We start from the raw sequence: 27,417 nt of genomic DNA on the forward strand, positions 1-27,417 counted from the left end.
CAGGGAAATGGGTGTTTCTTTGGATTGTTGTTACCAACACTGTTTTCTATAAAAGGAAAGCTATAGGAGATGCAGTCAATGGTCTACACTATTGTGCCCCACTCATTACAGGTCTGAATATGAGCTTGCAGAATAGGTTCAAAACCTATTTCAGTCTTTCAGCGGAAGTCAATGATGCAATTTTGGCGTCTTGTACCCATCCCTTCTTCAGGATGAGGTGGATTCCAATCGACAGAGTGGAGTTACGAGCGCATCTACAGCAAATGCTAATAAATGCAGCCAAAAAATTAAATCCTGATGTTTTCTGCTCCAGAAATGATGGAAATTCTTCAGATGAGGACTTCTTTGCCTTTTCAAATGACCCGCGACATTCCTCATTCCATGTTGTAAAAGGAATGAAATTGAAGTATTACAATTTCTTGGTGACAAATCGAAATGTCTGTCAACGTAAAATGCATACCCGGCTGTAAAAAAGTTGTTTGTGCGTTATAACACTGGCCTCACATCCTGTGCTCCTGTGGAAAGGTTATTTTCTTTTGCAGGATTTATTCACAATTGCAAAAGAAGTAATTTAGCAAACTGTGTTTGAAACACTATTGCTTCTGAAGGGTAATGAGCATTTTTTGTAAGTGAGACTAGTGAAATAAACAAATTATTACCATATATTCTCCATATTATTTAAGACATTTTGCCCTGGATAATGGTCTGATCGCCAATTACCTATAAATACGTTGTAAGAATGTTTGACCCTCTCATTCTAAAAATAGTTCGTATTTGAATTGATTTTAATGTTTTATTGGTTAAGAACTTCGTTGAAGGTATGTATTTTGTATTTTAGGAATGTATTTTAAAATTACATTTGTATTTTGTATCGAAAATACAATTTTTATAAGTAATTTGTATTTGAAATACTGATTTTTACAGTAATTTGTATTTTGTATGTAAAATACATTTGACATGTATTTTGCCCATCTCTGTCTGATATGCATTTGAGTCTCTGATATCTTTTTGGATATGTATTTCAGATAGAGATAACTTCCGTCTTGGTTTATCGTCTTACCTACTCTTTATTCTCTTATGCTATTAGTTAGTCGAAATAATTTAATTAAATCTAATTCCATACATATGATAATTCATCCAGTAATTCAGGGTGCTCCAAATTTCTTTCGCATAACTGAGTCATTTTAATGATTCAGTATGTTGCTTTCTAGTTTTTTTTATTTCTACAAAGGCACCTAGGTTAATTCAATCTTAAGGTAATGGTGACTTATTTCCAGATGAATATGTCACATACAGTAACAGATTTGGGGTATGTCATTTCGATACTGTTTCTAGTGCTGGGCCTGCGTTGCCTTCATGTCAAGTCTATGTCGGACTTAAGTTGATTTCATGTCGAGCCGGGTTAAGGTCCAATGCCACGCTGACAGCGTTTTAATGTCGGACCGAAGTCGGTTTGGTGTCAGGCTGAAGGCTGTTTGATGTCGAGTCAATGTCAGTTTGATGTAGGGCCGACAACATTTTGATGTCGGGGACAAAGTTGATTTTTTGTCGTGCTGAAGTCGGTTTGGCGTCGAACCGAAGTCAGTTCGATGTACGACCGACATCGCTTTGCAAGTCGGCTGTAGCCTGGCTAAACGTTGTCATTTCGACGATCGACCGACTTCGGTTCCCGACGTCGGATCGACCCGTAGACGACCTATGTCGCCGTCGTATTGACATTGGACCGACATCCAAATGCTACCTGGGTTTGTATATAGATTTTGAGGACAAATAATTATCCTCTTTGAATTGCATATGTACAAACTAATGATTTTGACGTGTCTTATATCTTGTACATTTCAAATGTACTTCTTGGGCAAATAAATACATTATTATTACTTTAAAACCCTTTTGTGAGCCAGACAGAATGGTAGAAATGGCAGCCCCTGTCGCTGTAAGGGAAAATGAAACTCTTTCCATTGAAAGACCCGTGACTGATGTAAACATTGATAAGAGCATTGAGGTGGACAATAAGGAGACGTCTGTGCCCCCTGGTGACAAAGATGTTTGTATACAACCCAGAAGAAGTAATCAGGTAAGGAAGCCAAAACAAGTTTTCGACTTGTTAACAGGAGGTTATTTATGTGTTCTTTTTCTGTGTATAAATATCTTAGAGGGAGGATGTTGTCATATCGCAAAGGTTGGCATTGCTTGTTTTCTGTTTGGTTTATTATTTTTTGTTTTCTCCCCCTCCCGGAGATGGAGTGATGGAAGTGTAACATGCGAATTGCATCGTGTTTGAAATAAATGTGGCTGTAAACATTAAGTTACAACAAATTACTCTTTACCATGCAGCTTATTTATTTTACAGGTAACTTATTTGAGTCGTGTTGGGGGAAATCAGCTTGCAGATGTAACAAAAAGAATGTTAACATGGTTTATTATATTGTCTGATGTGCAGAGTGCGTATCAGTGAAACTCTTCCTTAGTGGTGGTAAGGAAACATTTTTCTTTTTTATAGAACCCTCGTGTTGGTACGTAATGAGTGTAAATCTCACTCTTGAGCAGGCCAGAAAGCATCTTTAATGTTATTTATTATTTTCGGGACTTATATTTCACATTTCATATTTATAAATCATTAGGCTTTCCCATCTTGAGGCCTCAGTCAAGAATTTCGACCGTAAATCGTGTTCCAAATCTCAATATTGTAACTATGGAGGCACTCATGCGCTATATGAAAAACAATGCATACCATGTAGTCTGTCAGTATACTGCCTACCTGCCTGCATTGTTTATTTTGTTGCTGAGTAAGTATATGTATCAATATTCTTGTTTTCATGTATTTATATAATTTTAAACAGCCTCTTGCCTGTCTTTATGAAATATTTTATAGTATATTTAGCATAACCACCAGTTCTAAGTGTAAGATACACAAAAAAAGGGCGATTGCTAACATTACAGTACATTCATTGCGGAGGCTGTGCGTAGGAACCAACTGTAAAAGGATGCCTCAGAGAAAGACATCGAGCTGGCCATCTCTTTGTTGCACCGTCACCCTTTTAGTCACCTTATGCGACAAGCAGGGATACTGTTGGACTTTCTAGTCCCCCAATTCCCAGGGAATGCCTTCCTAATGAGAACGAACAAGAAATTGCAACAATCAGAACCAAGTCTATTGTGCTTTCATCATGTTTGCTTATTCGTAATTCAGCGTCAAAAATCATTCACAAAGTGGGATACTTAATACCAAAATGTTTTGACTCAGGTTAGAGCAGTGTAAAAAACTGATGTTCCTTATAGGAGAGTAGGAGAAGCAGTGTAAACCCAATAGCTATTTAATTATCAATTCAACCATTACATGGTATATTCCGTTGCTGTGCCACTATGTTGTAATAGTAGTTCAACCATTGCTACAGCATCCACCACACAACCTAGAAGACCCATCTTCAAAGCACTGGATCCAATCATTTAACTCATTTGTGTCACGCAATGCTACGCCTTAGCAGCACATATTCACTCTACAAAGTTCAACCACCATCAGCACTCCACTTGAACCAGGAATATTCACCTTCATCACTATGATATCTTACAACTGCCCACGATGAATTCTGAATCAATGACATTGACAAGGATTAAAAAATGTTGCATTGCAAATGAACTGCACTGCAACAAAGACAGTGAGGTGTGGGACAGAGAAAGTGATTTTTCTCAGATCTAGGCGATAGCAACAAAAGTAAAAAATAACTGTAATGATATAGATATTCATCAGTGATTCTTGGTTTTATTTCCTCGAGAGGGATGATATTTAATTTCATAATGTAAAAAATGCTATCACCTTGAGTTTTCCCATGCGATACCCAGATGTTCAGGATTTGCAATTGCCCACACTTTCAGCTCATAAAGAAGACCTTACTACTGCTATCAGGCATCTAGAAGGTATTAAGAGCAATCTGTTTTCATTTAACTTGCCGAAAGACTTCTGTAATTAAATAATAATGCATTGAAATTGCAGACATTTGTGAACTATTGTGGTTGGATATTAGGATGGCGATATTGATGCTTAAGGCAATAAATTCATGCAAAAGACATACTGGAACACTTAACTTTAGCAAATAATTTTTACTAATTCATGCCACGACAAAGTAATGCAACATTAAGAGGTAAAAATCGAATTTTTGTTTTCATTATTTACTTCCTCATGAGCCAGCACAAAAAATATGGGTTGCTTGAGATACACGTGGGCCCGGCTTACTTAAGTATATACTATCTCTTCACATTGTAATTCAGTTCCACACTGCATGTGTTAGCAGTGAGTTATATAGTTAACTGTTTTCTTGTATTTGCCGCTTCCATGACTATGATCCATTTCAATTTTTTTTTACTTTTAAAATTCAAAAGAAGATAGTAAGATCTATGCATTATGATAGGTTCAGGAGCCACGGCCGCCCTATTTTTAAAAAGTTAGAATTGCTTATGGTACCATGTATTTATATTTTATGTGCATGGGTTTTTACAAGGGAAAATTAATCTTTGTATCTGAAAAACATGTGCTACCAAGAACATAATACCAGACAAGTAACTGATCCATATCTTCAACAAAATTGTGAAGTCTCTTCTAGGAGGGACCAAGAGTTGTGTATTAAATTGCGCAATGCCCTTCCAGTGCATCTAAAAACACTCCAACAATGTCTGTATTTAAATGCCAGATATTGTCATTCCTATAGTCGAAGTATTTTAGAGTGTGTAGGATAACTTCTTTTAGTTTTAATCTGACCTGTAAATGACATTCTTCTAATGCCTCCACGATACAATAAATTAATATTTCCAATTTTTATTACATAGGAAACAAAGCTTTCATAGTTATTGTGATTCCAACCCTTTTAGTCGCCTCTTACGACAAGCAGGGATACTGCGGAGGTATTCTCGAATCCCCTCTCCGCAGGGAATGCTTTCCTACACAGCTATTATAAAATGCTTGTTACACTGAAGAGTAATTCTGATTTTTTTTAAAGAATAATGTATAAGCAGCCTAGGTCTTTGATTGTGAGACTTCGAAAAAAATAATATGAAGTTGCTAATTCAAAATCAACATTTTTATTACAACTGAAAGTAATGTTGCACATGAATTGCATATATTCTCTTCCAGAGTTAGGAGAAAAAGTGTGACTGCAATGTATATGCAAAAGTATTCCAGTATATGCAGATTGTACAAAAATTAACGATTTAAGGAAACTCATTTGATGGCCCACTGAGGTGCATGTATAGAGAATATACACTTTCACAATCGAAGACCATGACATGATCACAACAACCTAATTTATATGACGTTCTACAAATTAATAAAATTCTTACCTGCATACCTTGAAATTGCTGGGGTAATACTTACTGAAAGATACTTTGGTAGAAGTCATCAAGTAAAATCAAGTAGTTGACATACATGTAAGTATTGAAACACAGTTATGAGCAATTTAAGGATAAAAAACACAAGCAGAAACAAAGGAGAGATTAATCTTTATTTATCACAATCAATCGAAATTTTGTCAGCAAAATTTACCAAAGGTTGTTTCACATTTTTTAGTGATTCGGGTAAAATAGTTCAAATTCAGGCCACTTAATTTCTTTCAACAACTATTTCACTCATTGCTTTCCTATTCCCGAGGTGAGATTTGTTAGGTAAGATACTTTAACAGTGAAATACACAGGTGGACACCATGGGTATCACCTCTTGATGCTTAGTTGTGTGCAGGGCAGATCCGGACTGCTTTCTTGCCATTAAATGCAGTCTCTTCTGTGCCTGGATTAAGATGAATGCCTCATACTTAAGTACTTCTGGGTTAACATCCATACATCACTTCACAGCCTTGAGCTGAGCCTCTGGGACTCTTGAGGCATGGATCTCTTCAGAGTATTCAAATGTTGTTTGGATAGACAGAGGGAAGAGATTTCCTGTTGTCCTAGTTCGCCTCTGCTCTGCCCTTTACATATCTTGAGAAATCCATCTGGAACAGTCAAGTAAAGAATACCTACATGAGAATAATTGGAAAAACAAACTGGATAAACTTAAAAACTGCTGCATAAAATTATATGTATTGGAAATGATGATTAAGATAATATCTATTAAGCATATTAGGAAATTTAATATTTTTATAATGTGGGTATACCACAGTTCTAAATAGTTAAGACCCTAGAGGCAATTCCACAGCTGGCGCTGATGAGACTACATAACCACTAACCACTTCTAGCCATTGCCTAGAGATGTTACAGCATTTTGCAGCCTCTTATTAATGGGAGCAGTAGGAAGGGAAGTGGATGAACAAGAGACTGTTCAGGCTTACTGAGGGTAGAGGTTATACCACAGGTCACATAGGTCAAATTCCAATGCAGCAACACCACTTCAGTATATATCATATATGTATTCTCCAGTACATCTATGACCAAAGCCCTGGTACACCAATGCAGCTGCCAAAAAACTATTAACCAAAGTAAATCTCTAAAGCACCATGTTGTGCTGAAGGATATGCATCAAATTTGCAGATAAAAATGGTGACTTGCAAAAAAAATACCACCTTAGAATATGAAGCCATCGCTGAGAGAATCATTGCATCTACAAGATGGTTGGTGGAATTACGGCTTCTGCAGGATGGAGAATGAAATGTGCTGACATAGAGATACAATTTTTATGCACATAGTACCTAACTACCATGCATATATTGTTGATAAATTAAAACAGAGAAATATTAAAAGAGACAATCCCTACTTAAGTGAGAGACAATACTATGAATTATCAACTAGTCATGAAAAAACAAATGCATAAAATTCAACAAAAATTTAATTCATTTGATAAAAAATTTTGGTCGGTTACGCATACAACACGTTAACATATTAGAGTTAAAAATAAGGAGATGAATTTACCAGTTGAGGCTTTTGAACATGAGTGCATTATATTTAAAAATCCAATTGAACTGGGTACATGCCAGCAGATCCCTTCAGTTTCACCAACTGGCAGGATCCCCAATCATGGATGCCCTAATGTCACCATAATTCAAGACCCCTTCTAAAAAGGCCCCATTCCCCTAAAAAATACTTTTCCCGTTCACATTCACAATAACACAGAAACCTGAAATCAAAAATTGAAGGAGAATCTTCCACCCCTCCATGGGACAACAGAGTTCCACATTCCTGTGTAAAAAATTGCTGGAATGGGTAGATAGGCTATACTAGTGTACTCCAAAAACCTCCTTCAAGAGCCCATGAATTGATACATGATATAATATGCTTCTTATTGCAGCACACACTGGCAGCATGTCATGTAATGATATATTTGCTAAGCTAAAATTAAAAAATATGTTTCTTGCAGTTATGGTTTTTAATTTTTTTATTACATGCATTAAGTACTAGTGATTCATAGTCCTGAACAAAACATTCCCCACCAGCCATGCAGAACTGCCACGAATTTCAACTAATGCCTAACTCATATCGAATAACTCATAAAAGGGATCAGGGTAAGTTGATTTGATGTGAATAAATTGTACAATAGCGTATTCCAAAGAACTTCCTTTTTGGAGCACATGCATTAATGTATCATGCAAGGTGCCTCTCATGAAGGCATATGGATTACCGCTATTGAAGTAAAATAAACCTATTTTGTCATGATGATCAGATTGTTAAATATCCGTTCCCACCATAGCACCTATACCAATAAGCACATGATCATTTGACACTCGCGTTTCGTGCACACACATGACTTTAAATGCAAAAACAACCAAGCTTTTCAGTTAACAGAAGAATTAACTCATAACGGCTGTGGAGATGACATGGTGAGTGGTCAAGATGGACGTTATAAACTTGGCAGTGGACAATTGATTATCAGCAAACAATAAAATATAGTGAAATCTCTGGCAAGGAATTGAAAATAGCCTCTCAAGAAGATTGCAGGACAAACAGTTACAGGTACGTTAGTCTTTGACAGGGAAAATGAAAGTTCAACAACAATACCCGGAGGGAAGCTCAGCTAATCAACACCCCCCTCAACGAACCGCGAAGGAACAGTATTACAATGCATTTATTCAACAATTAAAAACTTCTTTCTCTCACGCACCAGCTATTGAAATCGAGAGCGGCTTCATATGATACAATGGGTTTAATTAAACTGCTGCTGCGTGCAAATTAAATTATAATTTAGAGACTTCTACAATGCTTTCAATGCCATTTACTCATTAAAGCCTATGTGTTTTCACAGTCTTTGATAAAGATACAGCTATGGTGACATTGACCAAAAACGAAAAACCATGAAGATGGAAAATGTTTTTAAGAATCGTAATGTGCAGTAATATCCATCACATCCTGAGTTAAAATAACCACAAAAGGAAATGCAAATGCTTAATTGGTATAACGATGAGCTATGGAAGGAAGACAAAATCATTTAAATGTAAGCTTTTACAATTGGTATGAAAATAATGGTTATGGGGTACAGGTTGCTTAGTGACGCAATTTTTTGAAGCACCCTTACATGGCTGAATAAAGGAATATATTGTATTCCTGAATCAATGCATCAAAATGAAATTAGTCTAAATGCTTTTGATTCTAAATACAACAAACACATTGATGCCAAAATATTTCCTCTAGCTTCGAAGGAAATCAGCAGTTCATTAAATGGTAAAGAAGTTTCGAAAATATTGTGAAGACTGCCTTTGCATGTGTTTATGGTACTTTATGTTGTAAAACCCTGTGTAATAACATATATAGTTTAAAAAAATGTTGATTCACTTCCCTCGACTACCAACAACATATGTTACCACCTATTCCCTGGTTATTCCACATTACCTATCGAGGTTACCAGGCAAATGTTTCTTGATCTTATCCAGGGAAATACCCCAATGGAAAAGAAACCCCCTTTTACAAGATTACTATGAAACTGTTAAAAACCATGTGTTTTTATTCCTCCGTAAAATATTTATGAGAAAGCGCATGCTTTCCTGGTTAAGGTGGATAATGTCCGGCCCCCTGCAGTCTCTGCATCCCATCCAGCTATAAATTACGGAGGTTATGTATGTAAGAACACATGCCCAATAGGTGAAGATATAGCATATATATGTATATATAAATATATTAGTACGACATTTGTGAGCTTACAATTCAAAATACTCCTCCCTCACCCTACAATCACAAAGAAAAGGTGTGATGAAGTCAACCACCTGAAATCCACCAAAGGGATTTGAAATCACCAGAATGGGAAATCACCAGAAAGGGAAATAAAATCACCAGAATGAATATCATGTTAATACATGAACGCAATGACAACTGTAACACAAATGAATAATTGACATTATTATAAATCAAGAGAGTGAAAACATTGTCTTACTCTCCCTTGTGTCCATCAGTTGATGGCTACTAAATGACGCCGATGAATAATGTTTCCCCATTGAGCTGGAGTGGGGATCATGCTTAATAGAACCACCCTCAATGTCAAGCAATGAGTCCTGAGAAGAATCCAATGGAAATTACTCATCAGCTGTTGAAATCTTACGTCCCTCCCCAAGTCATCGGATCCTATTGATAATATCATTGGAGAATAAAAGCATCCAACATCCAGCAAAACTCTCTGCAATTCCATCATGCTCTGGCCAGATATGCAAAGTCCATTGGCAGCGTGACAACCTATGAGCAACGGAAGCATTTAGTATAGAAAACAAGTTGCATTAAGAATTCATTAAAGAGAGAAAAAATTCTCCTGCCTCTCTCAAGGTGGTAACCCAGAAGAGACACCAACCACACAAAATGGCTGTCTCCCACCATTATGTGCCCGTAAATCTCGGGTCTATCCATGGAGAATCAAAATCAATCACATGTGGAACACTAGCGATTGACTATGAAAAGGCAAGTGTGGCCAAGATAGGCAGGGTGAAGATCAGCCAAACAACTCCCCCTTCCACGCCTCATAAAAAAACACACCAACAATGTACTCGGTTGAAAATCAGGACGACCTCTGTCTCTCATCTCCCGATTGGCATAATTAGCTACTCTCAAGTTCAAACAGGCAACCGGGAAAAAATGTTGGTGACCTCTGCATTATTTCCAATGCCAAAAACACATTGATGGCAAAATGCTCAATTTGAATACACCTATGGTGACAATGTAAAATGAACACAGTGAAAATGTGTAAAAATGTTTTTAAAAATCAAATAATCCAATTATATGCCCATACTCCATATTGAGTGACAAATTGAGGAAATATTTAAATCACAGGAAGTCAACATGGAATAGCAAAATGGTAATTCATTGATCACATTGCTAATTTGTAAAATAACAATAAAAGCCATGAAAAACAGAACTATTATAGTAAGCACATAAATAAGGTTAAGTAACATTGTTTGCCGCAAAGCACCTTTACATAGTTGACAGTAAAGAAATAAATCATGTGATTAATTCAATATAATAAAAAGATATCGCTTTCAGTGTATTAAACCTTTTCTCTACTAAAGACGAAAATATATGTGTAGACATTTCTTGACCCGGGAGACGAAAGCCGCATATTTTCTTCAGAGGATTTCTTATGCAAATAAATGAATGCCAAATACATACGTTTCCTAGCTCTCCCCCTTTTACATAGGGGTTCCTGGGGGGGCATAAGCCCTCAGATGTGAAGCCATGCCTAACGGTACTCTTTGAGCATTTAGCCATCATGTCCTGCCCAGCTTCGTCAATTTGCCATAAGGCTGCATGTTAAGAAAATATTGAGTTTTTCTGAAACCAGTGGCTTCACCTTGCATTCTTTAGACAAATGAATTCTTTAGACATATTAAATGCAAAAACAATGACTTTCGACCTGTGATTTAAAGGAGATTTTAAGGTTGCCACTCTACCTACATACTGAAGTTTACTGTTTTTTCCAGGTTTTCACGGTCTCAATGACACCAAATTGACAGTCTGTGAATAAGCCAACAATAAAACAATCACAAGCCGTACAACAACATTGTTATTACCACACAGTAACCAAATTTCCCTTACCCATTTCAAATTCAAAAGGGAATTGAACATGTAACTTATTTTAACATAAGTATAAATTATTGTGAGTCGTAAATAATATTTCTATTAAAAACAGTACCTAGTAATACAATAATTTGATGGTGAACTCATGGGCTAGTGGGTCTAGTACAGTACCTGGGGTAATAGCCCGGCACCCCATTGAGTTGAGTCCCAAATCAGAGGGAAGCAAACACAAGAGAAGTGTACTCCTCTCAAAATTACACCTCAATGGAGAGAGATTAAAAATATTCTAATGCTATGTGTACAATGGAAAACATTTTTCTTTGGCAGAAAGAGTTAAGTATGCCACCTTCAACATGGAGTTAGCCTTAATCAATAACTCACTGACCAGAGGATCTTGCTCAACTCCAGCATCAAGCAGCTGTTTTTCTGTGGCCTTTACCCTCCAATCATAAATATAGCTGGAAGGTGGAGCGTTACTCAAGACACTGGATTCTGAAAACACAGTAGTCCTCATAGATACTGTTTTACCTCGGCTTGTCCAGACAGACAGAACAGACGCATCTCTGGAAGCCATCTGACTGCACAACCTTCAAATCAAGAGGAGGGAAATTTTTCATACTAATAATATGTCCAATGAAATCATTTTTTCAAATTCTTCTCAGTCGAAATTGCGATCGTTGAACAACGATGCCGAGTCATGAAAGTCAATCGATAGTCAAAGAATGGCTTGATTAGGGCTGAAGTACGAGAAAAAATTCCTTTAAGCTCAGGGTCCCTCAGCGACAATATCTCTAGTTGTCTAACAATTGCACCAAAACAATTACCATGATTCTAAATGCATTATAGAAATAAACAAGAAAACTACTTACTTCAATTTGAAATAAGTCACATATCACTCAAGAAGTTTTTCAAGGATGCCCAAGAAGGTGGAGCAATAAACATATCCCTATTGTTACTTTTTGACCTCCAATGAATACGTAGGGGTCAAATATCACAGAATCTTTCACGGGAATATCAGCACAACTTCCATGACCGACAAAAGATTTTAAAAGTTGTTCTAAAGTTGATGCTGTCCAAATATCAAGAGGTTACCCTACATAAGTTACAAAGTTACTCATTGAACTTATTGTATGTCTCAAAAACTGTTTGATATATTTTCAAGTCTTTTCATGCAGGCACCCTTACCTCAGCAACAATGATACCCATTTGGGAAACTCTTCAGCTGCATGTCTCTTTGGCATTAGTTCGTTGTTAGTCATAGTGGAAAGAACCACAATGAAGAGCCTTACTCCCACAATCAGGGCGGATATAATCGAGACTTACATATTAAACGGAAAGTCAGTTATCAAAACGATTCGTAAAATTTTCTTTGAGCATGGTGTTTACCTTAGAAGCACAGTGGAGCACAGGTTATACGACAAATTTAGGAAGGGAAATTGTTTCATCGTGGAACATGTTAAGAAGAGGAATTGTAAAGGGCGCCCAACAATCTTATCAAAGCACAGAAACGCAGTTGTGGCTTCAGTCTTTGCATCTCCATCAAGATCCATCCACCGACGTGCACTTTCATTGGACTTTTCCAGTCCTGTTTTACAACACGCTTTAAAAATTCTAAACTTGAAGCCTCATAAAGTGAGAATGGTGCAGGAGCTTCGTGAAGGAGATTATGGCTATCAAAACCATTCAGCAACTGGATGATTGACAAGCTTAATGAAAACCCTATGTTCACATTTCAGGTTAGTATCTTATTCATTCTGTTCTTTTATGTTATTTTCCTTTGCTCTTTATGTCTTTTGATAATATTATATCAACTAGGATGATGCATCTAAATTTAAAATGAAATTCATCCACCGCTTTTATGTTTCAGCTTATGCTTTCGGACGAAGCAATATTTTTTTAAACTAGTAGTGTGTCTTTAACCCACACGCGATATTGGGCGACAAGTAATCCAAAGGCACGGCGTGAGCGGTCGTCAAACTGAAATGGTGTAACGGTGTCCATGGCCATTTAAGCTGGCCATGTTTTTGGGACATACTTTTGCAAAAAGAACGTGAGGACAGACACCTATCAGGCTATGCTGAAGGAAAGCCTTTCCCGGGATATGGAGTGGGAAAACTTCCGAAATGCTGAGGAAGTGTGGTTGCAGCAGGATGGAGCACCTGCACACAGGTCTAAGGCAGTTCTCAATGTGCTAAAAGAGAAGTTTGGAAATCGGCTGGTGTCCATGGGGACAGAAGTTGAGTGGCCACCAACAAGCCCCGACCTCACTCCGTGCGATTACTTTTTATGGGGATTTTTAAAGCAGTTGGTGTGCAAGAAACATTTAATAATGTTGAAGAACAGAAAAGAGAGAGAATAAGATGTGCAGAGTTTATTACCCTGCTTATGTTTGAGGACGTTTTTACTGGATCATTTGTCAAGTGAATTAAATTATGCCTGGCACGGGAGGAAGAGCACATTGAATACTGGGTACTTCATATTTATTTTTACTAATATTTATAAATATGACTTTGACTTTCACATTAATATAAACCTAAATTTTACTTTCATTTTAATGCACAGTTAAGTTTGAAATTGGCTCAACTAAACCCACCATCCCCTTCTTAATCACTAATTAAGTAACATTGAAATGGGAACGGCACCACCCTTTGGAACACATTTTAAGCCTTTAATTAAGCATGGTGTTTACTGCTCCATTGTCTTGGGGCATCCTTGAAAACATTCCAGTGAGCGGGTTAATTTCCAGGATATTTTAGTGCAAACCTCAGTGAATTTTGACCGCATTATGACCTCAGGAGGTTAACGACTTAACAAAATGGGCACTACGTGTACCACGCAACTCACTTGGTCACCCTTTGGTTGGCGACATTAGTTTCCTTGATATATCAAATCATGCCTTTATGACCTATGACTCCCAATATGACCTATGGAGGTCAAAAAATCAACAATACTCATAAATGAACTGCAAAACTGTCGTAAGCACCCTTAAAAACCCATGGTTCGACACGCTGGTTGTCACGATGGCCTGACGTTTACCTCTAAGACCCTTGGACCCCCACTGTGACCTCCTAAAGGCAAAAATACAACAATATTGATGAATGAAAATGAGTTAAGCACCTTTTAAAACCTGTGGTTTGACACGTTGGTTGTCACGTAGCCCGATGTTTACCTCTATGACTTTTGACCTCAGTATTAGCCTTGGAGGTCAAATATTGGATAAGACGAGTATTTGGACAGTACCAATGACTTAGGCACCCTTTCAAACCCAGCTTAGAGAAGAACTGCTTTGACGTTAATTTACAGCACAAAGGATATTTTTTTTATCGCATAATCATTCATTTTCAGTACAATATCAGTAGAGGGTACCCCTGTTCAGACTTTGCATGAAGAAAACTGATAATCATTACAACATATTCACTTCAAATGTGGCAGGCGAGATAACTGTAGAGGATGCCTTATGGCTTGTGGATCGACACCTTTGATTGTATGCTATTTTTTGGCCACCCTTATGTTCCTGACTGTGACCTGACTGGGTCAACAGTTGAATTTTCGTGAACAAAAGTGTTATTTTTGGTTTCCTCGTGTCCGAAAACCTAAGAATTGACATTTAGATCAATGAAATTCAGACTTTTTTCTGTCTCGATTTTTTTAACATTGAAACCCCTTGAGGCGAATTCAAAATTTTGGTTTGGGCCAACATTGTGAGGTCAAATGATCAAAATTCTAAAATTTTGCTTGCATTCAACAAAACTTAGGACCTTTCCCCATAAGTATGCCAATTTTCACGAATATTGCTGGAGTGGAAGTTACTAAAATTAGAGGTCAAAAATGACACACGACCCTAGGGACAGTCTGTGCAATAACATAAATCTAGGAAGCAAGATGTATAGATCAAAATTCCTGCGAAAAATTATGAGGGAGTCGATAGTCATTTATAAGGAGAAGATCAGAAATAAAATTATCTCAAATGAGCTGAAAAGAAAGAAGTAGTAGATGTATCGTATGACCGCAGAATAAAGACATTAAAATGAGAATAAAGACATTGCTGGCCTCAGTGGCGGCGTGGTAAAGTCCTCGCCTGCCAAACCAAAGGTCTCGGGTTCGAGTCCTGCCTGGGTAAGTTATCCCTATGGATGTTTGTGATTGTTAAATGTTATGGCCGATGTTAAGGCTGAACTGTTTTCGGTGGTGTGTGAAATAAATAAAACAAATTTGTTCTGTTGCTCGTGCAATAATTGGACGTGCATGAGCAATATGATTTATACTTCCAAAGACTGTAAGAAAAATTCTAAGGATCACTGACGAGGAACATAAAGTGTAAAAATATCAATACGTGTTTACGTTCATTAGGAACCTAGACTACGAAACTTTGATAAGTTTCAGAAATATGAGTCAGCACGGGGCCAAAAAGGACTACCGTGCTAATGCCTCGATAAAATTATTCACTGTGCATATTGAAGATTCTGAGGAAGTAATTTTTGTAGGAGACAGATGAGGATTAGGCTATAAATTTTGGGGGGAACACCACCCCCAGTATATTCTCAGTATAATCCAAGTATTATCAGGTACGTATTAGAAGTGTGAACAAAAATTTCTCAGACGGAACACCGAGTCACAATGATCATTGTTTCAGACATGTCAACACTATAATCGAGCATCATTTTTCTGGGCAATTGTGAGTCACCTCCGCCGTGAGGATGACGCTCTCCCTTCACATTAAAACAGCAAGTAAAAATTGATTTAAATCATAATAAGTACTTTCAGATGATTAAATGATAAACTCAAAGTTACATTTTTCCCTTCCATTACATTCCTTCACTATAAAATCTAATTCCATTAGTTCATCTTTATTGCATTGCATTTGGGCACTGCTTATAACCATAATTAAATTGTTTACTGTTTTATGGGATGACCCTTTGTAGACTCAATGATGCTATACTTAAAATACATTAATCAATTTTTTCAAATGAAATGTTGTCTAACCCATTTTTTTAATGTCCTATGTGGTGTCAGGAGCACCCTACTCGAGTAACCTCGATCGGGAATCTCGTGTGAGTAACGCCGGGTTATTAACGTTATAATGAGCTTAAACTAGACCAAACTGACTGTGATGACTCAATGAAAATAGAATTCAAGACATTTGTTTCATTCAATTCAAACATCAAATTTATGGGTTGTATTTGTAAAAATTAATCAATTCATGTATTCCTTTGAATGCTGAACATTTTTCACTGCTCTGTTGATCATTGTAAAGGTCCTTTCCTAGCATTAAATATCATTAATTAACAACTTTAATGCTCCATTATGTTTTGATCTCTAATTGATATGCTTTTTTGTAAATTTTACACGTAATACTTTGATGCAGTCACTAAGCATTATACTTTGCCCGTCGTGGCAAGTAATTCATCAAATACAAGATTTAGTTACTTTTTCTATTGCTATAATCTGTTGAGCCCACAAATACAAACGTTTTGCTAAATTTTTCATTCTCGATGATATGAACTTGAAACTATTAAGGCCGGGCTACATGGTACATCAAAATGAACAAGTTAATATCTGCTTGCCTGAATCATTTCACAGGGCTTACAATGAAAAAAGAATCAATCACGCTGAAGAAATTTCCACAGAAAATTTTACAAAATTTTGCAGACAACATACTGCGTCCAAAATATGACAAATATATCTGAAATCATTGAATTTGATGAGATTTTCAAGCACAATGGGCATAAAGTGGCAAGTAAGCCATCTCCAAAAGCAACCTATGAAAGGAATGAAAACATATGCAAGAGATTTCAGACTTGTCATGGAAAGCATGCCCATAGAATGGAATAAAACAATAACTAAGGAAATCAATAAAATGTAACCCCTCACTTACTCCGAAGTAGACAAAATTATACAAGGCATACTCTACAGTTATCTGGCCTGCCACATTTGAAGTGAATATGTTGTAATAATAATCACTTTCTTCACGCTAAGCCTGCACAGGGGTACCCTCGGAATGGGGAATTCTACTAAAAATGAATGATTATGCGATAAAAAAATCCTTCGTGCTGTAAATTAAAGTGAAAGCAGTTCTTCTCTAAGCTGCATATTTTTTTGTAGAATTTCACTTTGAAAATTATTCATTGCGATCTTGCACTCAAAACGACCCATTGCCATGTTGGCTGAGCGTGTCATCAGATGCCAGTAAACAATAGGTTTAAGTGGTGCCAGTAGACTATTTGTCCAAGTTTTAGAAAAACCTATGTATCTGTGTATGCAATTAATTTTTTATATCTTAATTCCATCATCAGTCATGTGAAATATTTATCCTGAATAATTGACAGGTTTAAAGAATGTATGCAAACTGGAAGATGCAGCACCATCTTGACAAATAGCACTTATTACTTTCTCATCCTCCTCATCCACGGCAATTTCCACAGTATAAGCTTATTGTTGTCACTTAATGTTCTGGTGTCACCTTAGCTTCAACAGTGCAAACGTTCAAATTTATTAACACTTGAACCTAACAACCTGCTGAAACACGGTATGTCTCTCTACCAGACCTTAATGCTAAGTAAATCAGCATAAAATATGATCCGTTGTATTTCTCCAAAACGTTAACATCACATATTCCAATATTGCGCCATGTACACATTAAAATCAATGAGTAAATTAGACAGTAGTTAAATGAGACACAAACCAAGCTTTAGATTACTAGCGAATGAGATAATTGATTTAATTTATGTTACATTTCAATTTCGCAGCTTCTCAACTATGCGCCGAGAAATCTTCATTACTGGAGAAGAAATAAGTGGCCATGAATTAATCTACCTTAAGAATGTTCTCAGGATGCGTCTTTACAAAGTCGGAGTCAACCATTGCTCAATACAAACACCGTAAAAACTTTTGAACAATTCACATGCTTTCACACACCCTTCACGTTCTGAATCAGTATCGTCGTAGATGTTTGTTATCGTCGTTACTGTTTTGTTATTGCCACAGAGCGAGTCTGCTTACTCGCATTCTGATATCAAAGGGCATTTTTGTAATAATAGATAATTGTTTAGTTTAGATACCAGACTTCATTTGCGCATTGCACCACTAGAGGTTTACGTATGCAACAGGCTTACAATCGAAAAATGAGGTATTTCCAACGATGAGTGTTACATTATTGAGGTGCATTGCATTATTTTAAACATGGATATTTAACATGAACTTTTTTCATTCCACATTAATGAAATTTTTGACTCTTTTTCACATTTAAAGACCATTGATGAAATGTGACCAAGTGGAAGCCATGAAGTATCTCTGGGACTCAGTGATTGCTACATGAACTATCACAAATTGCTTCTTCAACAATGTCATTCACCACCAATACTCAACTGCCCACGAAGACAGTCATTAAAATAAAACTGCAAAATATCGCAAAATATATTAGAAAAGAAGACTTTCCCGTTCAAGTAGTTCATTGCCATCTGTACACCAACAATTATTTTTTTCATGTACTCCAAATTAAATAAACAAAATTGATAGGTAAAAAAACCACATCTCATTCTCTAATCCATGAGTCTGATTACAAAAAAAACTTATATGTACAAATATTTAGTGTTTCCATAAAGAAGACAAAAAATATATCATGAGAATCAAAATCATCACCTCATATTTTTAACACCTGTTTACACCACACATAAACAAACATATACAAGTTATTGATTGAATACATGAACGACTTTAGCGGACCAGAATGGAATGTGTACACATGTATTGACCATATCAGAACAGGTTCTATTTCCTATTCATGCATTCACACAACTTGTTTGGTTACACAGTGAATTTTTGTTTACATTCATGGGTTAATAGAATTAGACTCCATACATTTACCCATTCATTAGAATAGGTATATGCATGGAGTAAACACCTTTAATCAAGAACGGTAAGGCAACCTTCTCTACTGATTTAATTATGTGTATACCACACTTTTATTTTTGACAGCACCAATATTATGCACACACAACATTATTAAACAAACAATTATTCGAATAAATGTTTTTATACGCGATCACATATTTTTTTATCAACACCTAACATATATAATTTTAGCAAATAATAAAGTTATCAAATCAATCAATTACGAAACAAATATAAAAATGCATTCGTATATAATATTGCAACATAGTGAAGAACAAGTACACTAAATAGCCAGGTATGTCAAATCACTTTTCTTGACTTGTTTTAAAATATTTTAATCGATTTGTTAAAATGCCTCATTGGATATTTTTTGCAGCTGAATTATTCTGTTGTAGAACCAAAGAAGAGGTAAGAAGCAAAAGAAATACATCGAAAACATATTCCACAAAATTCTTCACGTTCATTGATATGTGTTTTGAGTTGGTCAATGGTAAATTCAAATTATTCACTTTTATGACTGATTTTTATGACTTTTTATGTAAATAAACACTTAGGGCGTAGTCCAGTACAAGCTACCAGTGCTCCGAAGCGCTGGGAGCGAGTGTTTGTGTGGTCCAGTAGAAGCTACAAAAGCTCCCGTAGCATTCTCGTACGTGACGCATGACGTCACTACATTCGCTTCTCTCTCGCTACAAACGCTCCTGCGAAATAGGTGGGTGAGCTGGAGCGAACCGGTTTTCAGCGCGAATTTGAACGGGAAGGAAGGCAAAAGAAAATGGTGTTCATAACAATTGTGGACCTGGCCAGAAATAATATGACCATTTGGAGTTGACAGAAGAAGTCGCTAAGAGAGCCAGGATGGTAAATGCTAAAAACAAATGGTTAAAGAACTATTCCGGGGATATTACGGTGAGGCAAATGGCAGTAACTCAATGGTTTTTACAATTCAGAGTCAATGTTCGCCACGGGCCAGATCGAGGAAGAAATTGAGCGGCAAGTCCAAGATATTTTATAAACTATGTTGTTGTGATAATGAATTATATATAATATTATTTAATTATTAGTGGTTTAACCTTGAGATAGCGAGAAGTGGAGATAGAAAATGACTATTCGAAATTAATAAGGCATGTGGTGAGTGAACTTTCCGGTCGAAGCATTCAGTCTGTTACTTTTGTTAATATGTTACTTCTGTTAATTTTGTAAGTTATTTTGATTTATTTGTTATTTAGATCAATTATTAGTTATTTGAACTTGAAATTGCGTGAAATTGAGATAGAATATGACTTCTTAGGTTAGGGTACGTGAACTTCCTGGTCAAAGTATTCCATTTGTTGCTTTGTGGCGGCCAACCTTTCTCCATGAAGATTGTATTCTCTGTTCAATGATGATATCTTCCTCTAATCTTCAACTTAAGTTTAATCAATTATTGATTTTCGGTTGTATTTTACTTGTGTATTTTTCTTAAGGTCAGGTTGACACGTATTGCATTGATGCTTAAGGTTTGTTGTTGACGAGATGGGTCCAAGTCTAGGACTGCTTTTGAGACTATCATACAATGTCATGAGTGCATGATAAATGGTAAAAAGACACTCCACTTAAGGCCTTTTTACACCTACATAAACCTGTGCTAGTCTAAATGTATGAACGCAAGAATGAACCCAAAATACGTACCGTACGGTTGCGTTTTTGCACGTTATGTGGTTACACGCGTAACCATACTCAACTTGTGCAAATGCATGAACGGAAAATTGAACCTATTTTAGCTTGGTTCAAACATTGGTACATGTTCCGTTTCGGTCCACAAAAATCATTCACGCAAACAGGCATTAACTAGTGCGTGTATCGTTTAAACGCAAGATTTTAGGTGAGTTAAGTTAAATAGGCTTATTTTTGGTTTCATTGAAATTTATCTAATTAGGTATTTAATCAGTGTTATCTTCTTTTATATGTATCATGATCTGCTCTTGTTTAAGTTTGTCACCTTGGTGTTAGAGGATTTGCAAACCAGTGGGTAAAATCTTCAGGACAAGCATCGGATCGGTGGTGTCCGATCATGGTATCCAATGAAGATCTATTATTAATTAGGTTTCTTGTGGTGTACCTCATGGTCATATTCTTTTTGTCATTTATATTACTGACCTCTCTAACAAGCTAAGTAAAGTACAAGGGGCTATAACAATCCCTAATTCAGGCGATCTAATATCCGAGCAGACGATACTAGTCAAACAAACGACTAACAAATGCTACAATCGCTCCAGCCGTGATCCAGTAGGGTAGCACTGGGAGCGATAGGAGCGAAAGTGGACCACGAATCTGTCGCGTCTGAAGCGGGAGCACTGGGGAGCATTGGGAGCGTGTACTGGACTACGTCCTTAGTTATACCACAAGAAAAAGCGACTTCGGCCGTCACAATTGAGGCCGTCACATTAGACATTAACCCGTACGTGTTAATGTACCGTATAAACAAATACTTTGCCCGTCATGGCAAGTGAGTCATCAAATACACGATTAATTACATTTTCAAGTTATTGCTATTATCTGTTGATACCACAAATACAAACATTTGGCTAAAATTTTATTCTTGCCCACATGAACTTTGAACTATTTGGGCCGGGCTACACGGTAAGTTAACACGAACAAGTTAATATCTGGTTACGTGAATGATTTCACATTATTTGAAAGTTACACGAGGCTTCCAATGAAATAAAATAAAATGCACTCACCCTGAGGTAATTTCTACACGAAAATTTTCACAGTTTCTCCGTCCGATTTATGACAAATATTTATGAAATCATTTAATTCGATGAGCTTTTTCAAGCACAGTGGGCTGGCAGGCAGGTCATCTCCAACAGCAACCTACGAAATGAATGAAAACGTATGCGCAAGAGATTTCAGACTTGCTATGGAAAACATGCTCATACAACGGAATAAAACAATAACTAAGGAGATCAATAAAATGTAAACACTCACTTACTTGTAAGTCAACAAAATCGCCTATGGCATCCTTTCTAGTCATCTGGCTTCCTGCAATTGAAAAGAATATGTTGTAACAATAATAATTTTTCTTCATGCAACGTCTGCACGGAGTACCCTCAGAATTCCTTTCTGAAGACTCAGATAAATTCCCAGTGGTAATACTCATGTTTTCACAGCAATTACTCATTTTATCTGTAAAACCAGTTCACTCCTCAAACAAACCATCCACACAGCACTCAGTGATTTACAAATTTCTAATACATTACGTTCATTTCTATGACTTACGATAACGCAAAAACTTGAGAATAATCCAGGAGAAGGGCTTATAAAGCTCACATTGACAAGGACCTCAAAAATATATCGCATTTCAACAGAAAAAACATCAAATATTTTCCACGAACTCCATGCTCACTGACGCCTTGCTATTAACTGACTATGATAGCAAGGATTAGCTTACATACCGGATTTCATTTGCGTATTGCACCGCTAGAGAATTGCGTATGCAGCAGGCCTAAAATCGAAAAATGAAATATTTCCAACAATAAGTGATATATTATGCTAGTTCATTACATTATTTGAATAATAAAAAAATATATAAACTTTTTAATTCTACATTTAAGAATTTTGAACTCTTTCTCATATTTAAAGACTGTAGATGTAATCTGACCTGGCGGACGCCAAGGTTGGGCTTTAATTTTGTTTCCGGCCAGGTGATTGAATAACCTTTAACCAAACATTTTTGCACTACAATTAATCGAAAATGTGATGAATTTTAAATGAAATGGTCCTTTATTTTTTGAAATAGAAAGAAAATACTCTTCAAACACAGATGTTTGGCCTGCTCTATAGGTGTGCTGTTGGCGGATAAAATGACAACTAGAACACATCGGTTCCATACTGAGAATAATTGTATAGTCTTTTAATAACAAGTGAACGTTGTGACTTAATCTTGTCGTGGATGCTTGTCAAAAGAATTTACAATTGTGTCATAAATTGTTGAAAAATTTCTCAATCCAAGCTATTGAGTCGTGATATATCTTTCCGTCGATTCATCAATTGTTGGATTTTGTGTTCCTTTCGTTTAGCATTCTAAAGTATTATATTTTCACTCATCATCTTAGTCAATGTAGTTTCCTTGTTGGAATTTGTGATCTTTGTCAATGCTGAGTAGATGATTTCTTTGACGATAAACCTGGTTTAAAAAGTGAATAAAAATTTGAATAGAAAACATGAGTCGCACCATCGGGATTTTCACGGAATCTTCAGAAAGGAATCCAGAAATAGACCTTTGCAGACTTTGTAGGGAGAAGCATGATCGTTTTTACAGCATATTCACTTCGAATGTAGCGGACAATATAACTGTGAAGGATGCCCTATATGATTTAGTTGGCTTACAAGTAAGTGGCACATTAAATTTTATCGATTTTATTTAAAGTGGTGCTTACTTCATTTCATGTTTTCATTCCAAACTCTATTGATGTGCAACTTGTTTATTAAAATCTCAGATTACTGTGGGAGATGGCCTGCCCACTACCATGTGTCCACTGTGTTTGAAGAAACTGACGGAATTCAGTGTTTTCAAAATGATTTGTTTAGAATCAGACGCAGTTGTTAGAAAAAGTTGCTTCAGGGTGAGTACTTATCGTAATTTCTTATTTGAAGACTAGTGTAGTATAAGTATTGCAGAGTTAATGGTGAAACTCTTTGGTTTATGTAGACAAAAGTAGGAATCAAGAATGATATATTTTGCGAAACGTTTTACGGAAAAGTGTAACTAGTCCAATTTCCCGTAAATTTGGTTTTTCCCTATCCGTCAATCGTTGGCAAGGTCCTATTAATGTTGCTGTTTGTGTTACAATGGCGACGATTGAAGACATTTTGTCATCTAGTGAAATTAAGTGTGTGCTAAACTACGATATCCAGGAGAGAATGGCATTCAAACTCACCATTTATCAACTGAAAAAGGCAATCTACCCACTGCGTTATACCACGCTACCTTTTTAAGTATTTGATTAGGTAATCGGAACATGTTAAAGGGAACAAAAAAATCCCTGACGATTTGCTGCTAAAGATTGAAGTGTCAAAGACCCAGACATTGGTTTGTCTATGGGTTGTCAAAGAAAGTCACAGTTGCACGTAAATATATTACCTTTCTTTAGCTCGGGGCCTCTGTCTTACCTTCAACTATGATCTCATGAGTCTATGGTTATGTATAACAAAAAATATATTTGCGAAGTTTCGGAAATTGATTGTTTATTTTCAAGTCATCTTGTATGAATAGATGGTGGTTACAATGAAGGCTAAATTGGCAAAGTATTAGAAATTATTTTAAGTGCGGAAAAATTAACACAGAAAACATTTTCATAATAAATGTAAAATTAGAAAGCAAAATATGAATTTTGATGTGGTATATCTTTTCTCTATTTGTTAAGTGTATTTTTATTTACTATTTTCCAATATTGGAATATAATTTTTATATTTGCATCAACTTTTATTTTTTAAACAGCATATTTGGCTGGAACCATTTCTGTTAGTGCCCTTCTTAAAATTATTTGCATTTTTACTTATAAAAACAGTTTTTTACACAATCTTTTAGATAAACTATTTTGTTTTTAAAAGTACATTTTAAAATTTGAAAGTTTTCTATAAATTTAGTGGTTAGCAAGTTTAAATATGACCGTAGCATAAATAAGTTCAAAGGTTACCTGTGTTAGGAAATACATTTGTAGGCACTGAGATGTTTATCCTTCATAACAGTCTTCAAAATCTTTGCAAAGGATATGGCATGCACAAGCTTAGTCAGGAGTTACGCCAGGCCAGATTCTCCTACTCCATCATGGCCGACGTTTCTATTTCGACGAGTTGTCCTGGTGCACTCATGACGATGGACAGCTCGTACATTGAAACTTCGGCTGATTGTAAGATAGAGTTGGAGAACCTGACCCAGTGGAATTCCCATGTAACCTTTTACGATTTAATATGCAGGGAAAACCTGTGGTAATTCTTTTTATGATATGCATGCCTGGCAAGGTTATAGCATTGTTATTTTTTTGGGGCTATCGACGTAAGTAAGGGCTATAAATTCATGCTCAGAGTTGCTTAATTCTTACAATCCATTTTGAGGTCTATTCTTTTGAAACTTTTTTATTTGTTTTGATTACATTTTGTATACTAATTGCGTGATATTTGGAATGCGATTCTGTTTTAATTTATGAATCAATTTTGCTCAAGGAGTTTGGAGTGTGTTGACAGAAATATTTTCTTTATGCTTAAGGAATAATTAATGCCTTTTGCTGATTTTTTTAATACCTTTGTGTTTATGCGGGTTACTGTAGTGAGAAACTTTTTCATGTAACTGTAGAGTTAAAGATTTAGTTCATGATGTGTATTTATTTTCTATTTTAATGGTTGATGTGATTAATAACTTATAATTGTGGTTGACTAATAAGGCTCTGTCCACCCTATGATAGAAATGTAGCTATTAGAATATCTTATGGGTGTGGTGTAAAAGGAAGGATGTTTTCCATTGCTAGCTGCAGTTTTTCCTTATCATTGTGGCAGAGCTTGAATACTGGAATGGTTTAAGTGTTCATCTTTTGAGGTTATGCATGAATGAAGCCATTTTTCAAGGTATTCATTAGAGTACAACTGCTGATCTGTCAGACCATGTAATATTGAATTCAACAGATAATAATCAGATGATTCAATGTCTGGGGAATTTGGTGCGTGCATTCAGCCTTTGCATTTTAGTGTTTCCAGCTAGGTTTTAATGTTCAATGTTCTAGGCTGGTAATGTGAGGTTTCGTGCTGTGGAATTACTGTTGAATCCTTGGAAACTCAATTTCCTTGCTCGACACTAAATTCCCAATGCATACAATCCCTTGGAAATGGCTTGGTGGGCAACTCCAAATAAAAAGCGGTTTCTTCTTCAGTATGGCATTGATCTTCATTGAGCAATGCTACCAATTGATTTTCTCGGCAGGTTTTTGGTCTTTCATCACATAGACAGTTGTCATCATTGAAATGATTGTCTTTGAAGCAAGGATACCAATTGTGTAACAGTGTTTCTCTTATAGCAGCATCTCGGTTAATTTTATGGTGCTCTTCTCTCAACACTAAGTATCTAATGCCGTGACGTATTCATTATGGTTGTGGAGCAGTTTATTACCTAATGTCTAAGCTTGAGTCAACATGATTCTGGTAGTTCAAAATTGACAAGCAATCATTGCTTAGGCATCTATTGACAGGCAGTTGGAACTTTGTTTCGAGCGTAAAACATAATTGCTCTGTACTTGGTTTTGCATGTTTTAAGGATAATAATAACAAGGTAATTTAAAAAAATGTTTCATGGAATAGTTTTGGAAGAGAAGATGATATTGAGGTCTGTTCTCTTTCTGCATAAATATTTCACCCTGTATTCTCTTCCAGAGTTTATATTTGAGTATTAACAAGAAGTAAGAGAACATGACAAATACATTGAAAACATGCTCCACTTGTTTATTCCATGATTCTAATGTTGAGAAAACAATAACTAGTGATTTTGCCCTTTTTACAGCTACTACTACAAAAATGATAAATGCAGAAGCAAATTGAGTGCAAGAATAAGAAACTTGATTGCTTCATTTTCTTTACTTAAAAAAATTGAATCTTCAGTCTCTCATTTTATTTCTCATGATGTGAAAAAAATGGAAAAATGATACATCTGAATAATCTCCATTTTCTGTCGTGTGTTTTGCTTTGAAGAGGCAGCTTCCATGGTCCCCAAAATATCTAGAAAAGACACTGTGTACTTGGAATATCAGGGATCTTCCTGTTAATTTTTTTTTTCAGTTTGCGCTGTAGCTTTTCAGTATTTGATTAACAGGCATGCGGAGACTAGACTATTTTTATATGATAACAGAGGTAATATGTGTAACATTCTTCTTCGTAATGCTTAGAGTATCCCATATATGTGCTGTAAAGAGATAAAGGTTTATCCCTGTTACTTTTTCCTCAGAGTTTTGAAGGAGGAGGGGCAGATGTTGATGAGTTGGAGCCTTGTGTGGAGACTAAGGACTGCATTCAAGATGTGATAGAAAACACTTCAGGGTTCACATGCTCAGCCCAAATGACTGAAGTATACATTCCTGTGCCAGACTGCTTATTGCCCGGAGACGATAAGTTGGTAAGTTATTATCTCACTCACAGTGAAAACTGAGTCTAATCACCTTCAGTTTTACAAATTTCTCGGTTGTGAGGAGTGGGGGTGTGTCTGTTATAACTTTAAGTATTTTGTGGGAAGTCACTGGCATAATGAAATCTTCAGATGTTCTTTCTAGTAGTGACACATGAGGCAGGAAGTGGAACCACACAAATGTTTTTTCATGCAAGTCAATAGCAGTTGTACAGCATTGATAATCTGTTGACAGAAATGTCTCTTATCCAGTGGAGTGTAATTTTGGATACCCTTGTCAAATCTCTGTTCAAGCCATTAGTGGTGGCTATTACAAGGCTGTCTCTCATGATTGCCCTCTATTCGTTCAAGCCATCATCCTCCATTATTTCAATAGAGGAACCAGCATAAACTATTGTGAATCCTTTTGA

At 36.2% G+C, this 27,417-nt stretch overlaps 1 protein-coding gene and 1 long non-coding RNA gene across 2 annotated transcripts in view; one reads left to right on the forward strand and one right to left on the reverse strand.

Moving 5' to 3' along the window:
• The window catches only part of LOC124173130 (zinc finger and SCAN domain-containing protein 2-like), a 342,671-nt gene that overhangs the window by 297,294 nt on the left and 17,960 nt on the right, over positions 1 to 27,417 (forward strand). The window lies entirely within an intron of this gene.
• On the reverse strand, positions 5,463 to 21,618 carry LOC124173165. The gene is made up of 4 exons (XR_006868416.1): positions 21,582 to 21,618; positions 11,354 to 11,555; positions 9,341 to 9,636; positions 5,463 to 5,978 (listed from the first exon to the last, which is right to left on the reverse strand). It is a non-coding gene; the product is annotated as an uncharacterized LOC124173165 (long non-coding RNA).

The sequence above is a fragment of the Ischnura elegans genome, assembly GCF_921293095.1.
Source record: "Ischnura elegans chromosome 13 unlocalized genomic scaffold, ioIscEleg1.1 SUPER_13_unloc_4, whole genome shotgun sequence".
NCBI classification, from domain to species: Eukaryota; Metazoa; Arthropoda; class Insecta; order Odonata; family Coenagrionidae; genus Ischnura; species Ischnura elegans.